This window comes from Anastrepha obliqua, chromosome 3 (assembly GCF_027943255.1).
Source record: "Anastrepha obliqua isolate idAnaObli1 chromosome 3, idAnaObli1_1.0, whole genome shotgun sequence".
Taxonomy (NCBI): domain Eukaryota; kingdom Metazoa; phylum Arthropoda; class Insecta; order Diptera; family Tephritidae; genus Anastrepha; species Anastrepha obliqua.
The window spans coordinates 142,744,339-142,751,614 of NC_072894.1; positions in this window are offsets into that span (position 1 = coordinate 142,744,339).

Consider the following 7,276-nt stretch of genomic DNA (forward strand, 5'->3'; position numbering starts at 1 on the left):
TTCATTTTGAGAGAGAGCGCGCCCAAGGGACGTTTCAAACTTGGCAGCACTCACACATTATGGGATTTTGAACAGCTGATGGGCGAAATGGCAGGGTGCCAGAAGAAACGCGCCAAAAATAACTGACGAAAACTATTAGTTTTTTGCTTAATGGAGAAATTACGTGTTGAAATGTTTATAATTATTTGTCTTAAAATTAATGTACTAATTTGAATTGAAGTGAGTTTGAAGAATCCATAGCTCGTTATATATTTTTGACTTCTACTTTTAATTAGTCTTATGTACATAATGTATATTTATTGAAAACTGTGTGTTGGTTTATGTAAATTTGTATATACGTAAATATTCTATAGTTGAAAAGCATAGGTAAGGGAAATGAATTTGAGTTTGAGATATTTTACAAAGATTAAAGGTAATCTGCTTTAACTTATTCTGTTCGTGGTTTGAGCATTTGTTTTTTTTTTTTTTGTTACCCACTTTCTGTGTTATATAAAAAAATTGCAATATGTCATGTTTTTAATTATAACTTATGTTTTTCGGGTTCCTTACTTTATTATTATTAAATGACTTATGACTATCAGTTTTTAATAATATCATTTACATATAAATTTGTAAATTTTTTGGTTATATACGTACATATTTCATACGGATTGTGCTTATTTGTAGTATATGCAGGCGTTTACGAGTGATATAAGGCAATTTGGCAACCGCACACCAAATACTAACCTCAATGGTGGTGTGGAAACTAAAAACTCCCAACTTTTGTTTCAAAAATGCCCAATTCATGTTTCTAACGGTGTGGCAATATTGGCATATGTTATAAAAAATGCACCTTTTTCAGCGCTCTCACGAGAAAAAGAGTTTCCCATCTAGTCATATATGTAACTAATAATACGTAGCAGCACGATGGAGAGAATAATGAGATAGCGCCTATCGTGGTTCCGTTACTTTGCTCTCAGCGAATTTGACAACGAGTTACGTCATTTTAGCTCCAGTATGGCCAGATTACCATTTTCGTAACTTGATTTAGCATTTTTTTTTGTTATTTAGTCTGAGAGTTTTAGTTCTTTCTTCATGACATTTTTCTAGCCTGTTCTAATTAAAAGTAATGTTTATAATTTTGTAAAGTATACATTTTTTTAAATTAGTTCAATAATTCACATAGTTTTATTTAGCTTTACTTTTTTAACATCTGGTGGCATTGCCCGCGATTGCAGGTGTTGTTGGTGTTATTCTGCTTTCGGCAGTCAAATTTCTCTCTCGCTACTGCAGTATTGCTTACCTTTGGATATAAAAACGCACTAAAATTCCCATTCAAAGAAAATAACACAACAAATTTTTATTGAATCATTTAAAGAACTTTGTATGCGTGACAAATTGTCTTTAGAATGTGCGTTTTTTTAATAAATGTGTTGTGCGTATGTACAATTTAATTTATAAGTTATTTTTGTCAAGCGAACGACTTCTTTGTTAAGAGAACGACTTATTTGCTATATTTGAGGTTATGTAAGTAGATAAGGTACTCTTTTTGTAAAAATGTCAGTATGGTTTCTTTAGTATTTTCTGGTATTTTGTTGCTTATTTTTACTATGAATACACCTCTTGATGCCCTATGTCTCACTAAGGATTGATGGCCGGAAGAACCGATTACACCTCTATGGTTTTAATCCGCATTCAGTAAATTCAAACGCCTTTTAAAACGTGTGAAAAGTTTTCAATCTTAAGAAGAGTTGAGAGAGGGACATTTAATATTCTTTCATAACCTTAAAAGGAGCAAAAAATTAAATTCACACTTTCAAAATATCAAATTTTATAAAAACCAACAAATTTTCATTCTCAGAGTGGCCAAAAGAAGGTTAATTTTGTATAGCAATACAGTTTATTTTTTACCTAAAGTTTCGGTAGCTTTAAATTAAAAGAAAAAGAAACAAACACGAAACTTCAAAATTTTCGCATTTTCGGTATAAAAAATCACTAAATTTATTGCGAAGAGCAAATGGTTGGCAATACTGCACAACTCAGCAAACGTGACGTCACGTACTCTCTGATGGGCGCAATCTTCTTTCTATCATTCTTGGGTTCCTCCCTTTGTAGAACAACATCAACACGCACACCACAAATAGGAGGAGGAGCTCGGCCAAATACCCAAAAAGAGTGTACACACCAATTATATACAGGGTCTTGCCTATTCAAAACACCGTAACTTTTTTTGTGTGAAATTATTTTTTCATTGATTTCATGATTGAATGTTTCAAAAATGATTACAATTTTAATATATATTCACTTTAGCTCGATATGACCACTTTTTGCTTTGACTATAGCCTTCAAACGGGCAAAAAATGAGTTGCATGCTGCACGAATGTGATATTGAGGTATTTTGGCTCATTCTCGTATAATCGCTTTTTTCAACGCATCCATACTAGCATATTTTTTAGTCCTCACCTTGCTCTCCAAAATGGACCAGATGGAATAGTCCATCGGATTTGCGTTTGGCGAATTCGAAAGCCAGTGTGTAGACGAAATGAAGTGTGGAACATGATTTTTGAACCATTCTTGGTTCATACGAGCTTTATGAGACGGTGCCGAGTCCTGTTGGAACATTAATGGTCTGCGACCGAAATTTTTGCGTGTCCATGGCTCTAAAGCAGCTTCTTCAGGCTCGATAAAAACGATTGGAGAGCGTCCATCAGCGGTCACTGCGGCCCAAACCATTACTTCCGATGGGAAATTGCTTCGAGTGGCCATACGTAGGCTCAAATTCTCGTATGAGCGTTCGGTCAAGTAAACACGATCGTTTTGAGTTTTTATGAACTGCTCAATTGGGAAATTTTTTTCTTCAGAAAACACAATGTTAGGAAATTCGCCACGTTCGTGCAAGCACAACAATTCCTTCGCTCTTTCGCACCGAACTTTTTTTGCTGGGATGAAAGATCGTGTGCTTTTTGGAACTTGTAAACCTTGACCTTGAGCTCATTTTTCAATATGCGTCGAATGCTGTCTTGCGATATTTTCAGTTCTTTGGCCATTTTTCTTCCACTTCGACGTGCATTTCGTTCACGTGGGGCCTTCACTTTCCGTACCATTTCTGGCGTTGATGTGGTTTGTTTTTTTTGGTCCACCTCCATAGCGTCTCGCAATGCTACCAGTATCATTGCAACGTTTTATAGTGCGATACACAAACATTTTATTCACTTTGAGGTGACTGAGGTCACGAACAATGGCTGGTTGTGATTTTCCAGCCAAATATAACGCAGTGACACTATTACGTTTGAATTCCATAACAGAAAAAAAAATGCAATAAAACTGAGACGCAAAAGCTTTTGATGGCTTATAAACAATATGTTGAACTGTCATTAGAACAATTTTGAGAACAATCATGAGCTGTTTTACAGATACAAGCAGAGTGAAGTTGGTAACACTTCATATCGTTCACCCTGTGTATATAAATATCATATACATGTACACGTATTGTATTAGCTTTTTTAATGATACCTTCGTTGCTTTTTGTTGCGTATCGAGAACAATTACGATACTTTTAGGAACACGATCTAGCCGATAGCCCTGGTAGCTAGAGCTTTTATCTTAAATTAATCTATAATTTTAATTATATTTTAATAAATAATAATAATAATAAGGCGGCCGCCGTAGCCGAATGGGTTGGTGCGTGATCACCAACTTTGACTTTATCTTTTGTACTGATTCATATTTATTCACAGCATTTAAAAGGAATTAATAAAAAAAAATCAAATTCTTTTTCAATTTCATTAGAATGCGTTGCGCGGTTAACTTCGGTTTTTCGTTATCTCTGCTTTGCAGTGATCACTTTGATGCTTTCGTTTTATCATTCCGTGAACAATTTTTGCTTTATTCGGATTCCAAATTTAAATACAGTGTCTTACAAACGCCTGACAAAAGATTTTTTTTTAATATTACGCAATTATAATATAATAAATTTCTTTCACTTTGAACCACATTTCCGAACTAGAAGATTATTGGGACGATGTTATATTTTGCGAAGAGACAAAGATAATGCTGTATTACAACGTGGGACCAAGTAGAGTATGGCGCAAGCCCTAGACTGCTTTACAAAATCAAAATATAATGCACATAAAATTCGGTTAATTGTGGAAAATTTCCGTTAGAGTTTGGGGGTGTATTTCAAGTAAAGAATTAGGAGACTTGACGTCACAAAGGACGCCAAACAATATTTAAATATATTGAAAAACATAAACTTAGTCGGCAGTGCTAAAAATTTGGGTTGATCACTGAGAATAAACCGAATTTTAAATTTTAGATGTGGCTTCTCTACAATTGCGATAAAGTTATAAATACACCAGACCAAAGTCCTGACATAAACGTGATTGGAAGTTTATGGGCCTTTTTGAAGAAAAGAGTCCATAAAAGACAGGAATTATCAAACTGCAATAATGGAGGAATGGCAGAAGACACCGAACGTATACAACGTAAACAAATGGTCCGTTCCATGAAAAGCGCCTGTCAAATGTTATTGAAACAGACGGTTATCATACCAAATATTAAATTAATCATAAAATTACGTATTCATTTATGTATTTAATAAAAAAGCTTGTATTAAATTTGTAAGACAGTTTATCGTCAGTGTGTTATTAGACTTCGTTGCTTTAGTTGTTGTTTTTCCAAAGAATTTGAAGTTTTTATTATTGTAATTCCCTTTATCTGCTGTGAATAAATATGAATCTGTACAAAAAAGAAGTTAAAGATAAATAAAGAGTGTTATTTTTTGCTAATAAGCGAAAAAGTTAATGCATTTTTACTTTTGAATACTTGATAAACAAGTATTTTTTCTTTTTGTCGGTATAGACTAGCAAGTACAGCACTAGATACAATAATGTACATTGTACTGCACTCGGATTCTCTTCTTAATTCTCTTTAAACCTACCCGACGTTCAAAAAAACCTGAGTAGATCTTGTGGTGGCAAGGAGCCAAGGTAGTCGGTTCTCATCACTGCCAAAGACCTCAAGCTTGAATGGAGCGAAGGCTGGGCAGACGCAGAGAAAGTGGTCCGCCGTCTCATCCTCCTCTCCACATGCTGGGCAGAGTGCACTGTCTGAGATGCCTACTTTTTCCATGAGCTACGACCATAGACAGTGCCCAGTCGTCAATCCAACCAGTTGCCTACAGTCTCTTCTGCTTAATGACAAGAGAATCTGCGAGAGTCGGTCGGACATAAAGGCAATATCTGTTTTGTCCATCTGTAGCGTCTCTCAGCCTGCCACGCTCGCATGTGGGTTAGATGCCGGACAGGGGACGTACCAATTCCCATTGACTTGCAGCCTGCGGATGGCCTTCAAGGCCTCTCCTTGGATGAAAACATCAAGTGATAGTAGGCTAACCAGAGCATTTAATGCCGGGCCTGAGGTAGTCGGAAAAGCTTCGGAGCAACAGATAGCCACAGCGCGTTGTAGTCTCAATAAGGTTCTCCTGACTCCCACGCTTAGTTGATAATAGATTTTAACATAGCCGTGTAGATATATAGGAGAAGCACCCTTGGAAGTCTTTGTTTCAACGAGTGACCTCCAAAGCAGTTTACAATCGAGAATTACCTCAACATATTTGACTTCTTTGGATAACTGGATTATCAAGCTATTTCTTCTCTACCTCTTCTGGTAAGGAGGACAATACCAGTCTTGGTAGGGTTTGCCGTTAGCCCATTCGTACAGCACCAAGTCTCAACCATATCCAGAGTTTTCTGCTTATTTCTACAGATCTTCATGCTTGTGCGTGGACTACTGGATCATTTAAGGTGGTGAGTAGAGGATCGATCGCCATGCACCAGAGCAATGGAAACATAAAACCACCTTGGTGGCAGGCTCTATTAGACCCCAGATGACACCAGAAAATCTTCCTCTGCACGCACCGAGACGATTCTTTGGACCAGCAACGAACGTATACGATTCACTAGCACCCGGCATACGCCCAGCCTACTAGCAGACCGCTTGGCAAAAACTCCTCCACTGAACCCTCCCCGAGGGTGCCGACTGGTAATAGGTATCACAGTTCCCACTCTACACGCAGTTGAGAGGTAACTAGGTAAGGTAAGACTTCACAGGCAAGTGTTCGTTACTCTTTAATAGTACAGCATTCGAAAATGGAGTTTTACTATGGTGTGATGTAAAGAGCCAGATTAAGGTGTCATGCAACACCTGCCAAATATCAGCCTGGATGGGGGTCCTTTTTCAAATATACCCCAGTCGTTAACGTTAGCTTATGGCGCTACCGTAATAACTAGCCTTGCCTGTGTAGTTCGGAGCTATGCACAGGTGGACATCTCTTCTCCGACACTCGTGGGACCAACTGGTTAAATTCATACAAACAACAATAAAAAACAACAAAAACCAAAACAAACAAACAACCCAGAATGGGCAGCAAGCTCCGAGAAACGAGCAGCGTTTAAAACGATCCAAATCTGCCACCACGAAGATTGAAGTCAAACTTAGTCAGACTGAAGTCGAACTTAGGCGCCAAGAGCTAGTACTGGGACTGAGGTTAAGCCTAGCTCCAGTACATCGACACCTCCTGCGACAGTCACAACCAACCCAATTAGTCGACATCCTGTGGCTTTGCGGAGAACTGGAGAAGATACTGCCACAGGTAGCACCGAGGCCAATGCTCTCGCCGGAAGATGGCCGACAGTAAGGTTCACTGATCCAACTAAAGAAGGGTACTTGGCGAGGCGTAATGTCGTCAAAATACTTAAAAGGCCACACGAAACACCAGCAACAACGGAGGAGTTAACCAAAGAGGTGAAAGAGTCGATAGAGTGGGCGAGGAAGGTACTACCTAACTTCACCCTTGAAAGGCCAAATACATTGTCGGCTGCCACCAAAAGGCAGAGGTCTACTGAAGAGGTCAAACCGTCAACAATAAGACCGAAAAATCGAGGCATAGCGCCTAACAAAACGTTCGCAGAAGTGGCCCGCAATCATTATTGGAGTCCTGGATGAGGTGATCCCGAAGGAGGAATTCCTAGGGCCCAATGGAAATGGGTGCAGGCTGCTCTGGAAAATACGACGTTGGAAGTGCTACTAAGCAATCCAGGTCCGCTACCATCATGTACTGACGCTGGCTGGTATCAAGGCCAAATCAAAATCATAGCCTGCGACGACGAAAGGCTGATGAAATTTTTGCCCAATAGACAGCTGTGTTGGACTGTTTGGCGAGGCGCCGATCAGACCGGGGCTTAGCAGAACCTTCACCCGACACATTGACTGGCGCTAGAACAGCGCTCGTAACTTA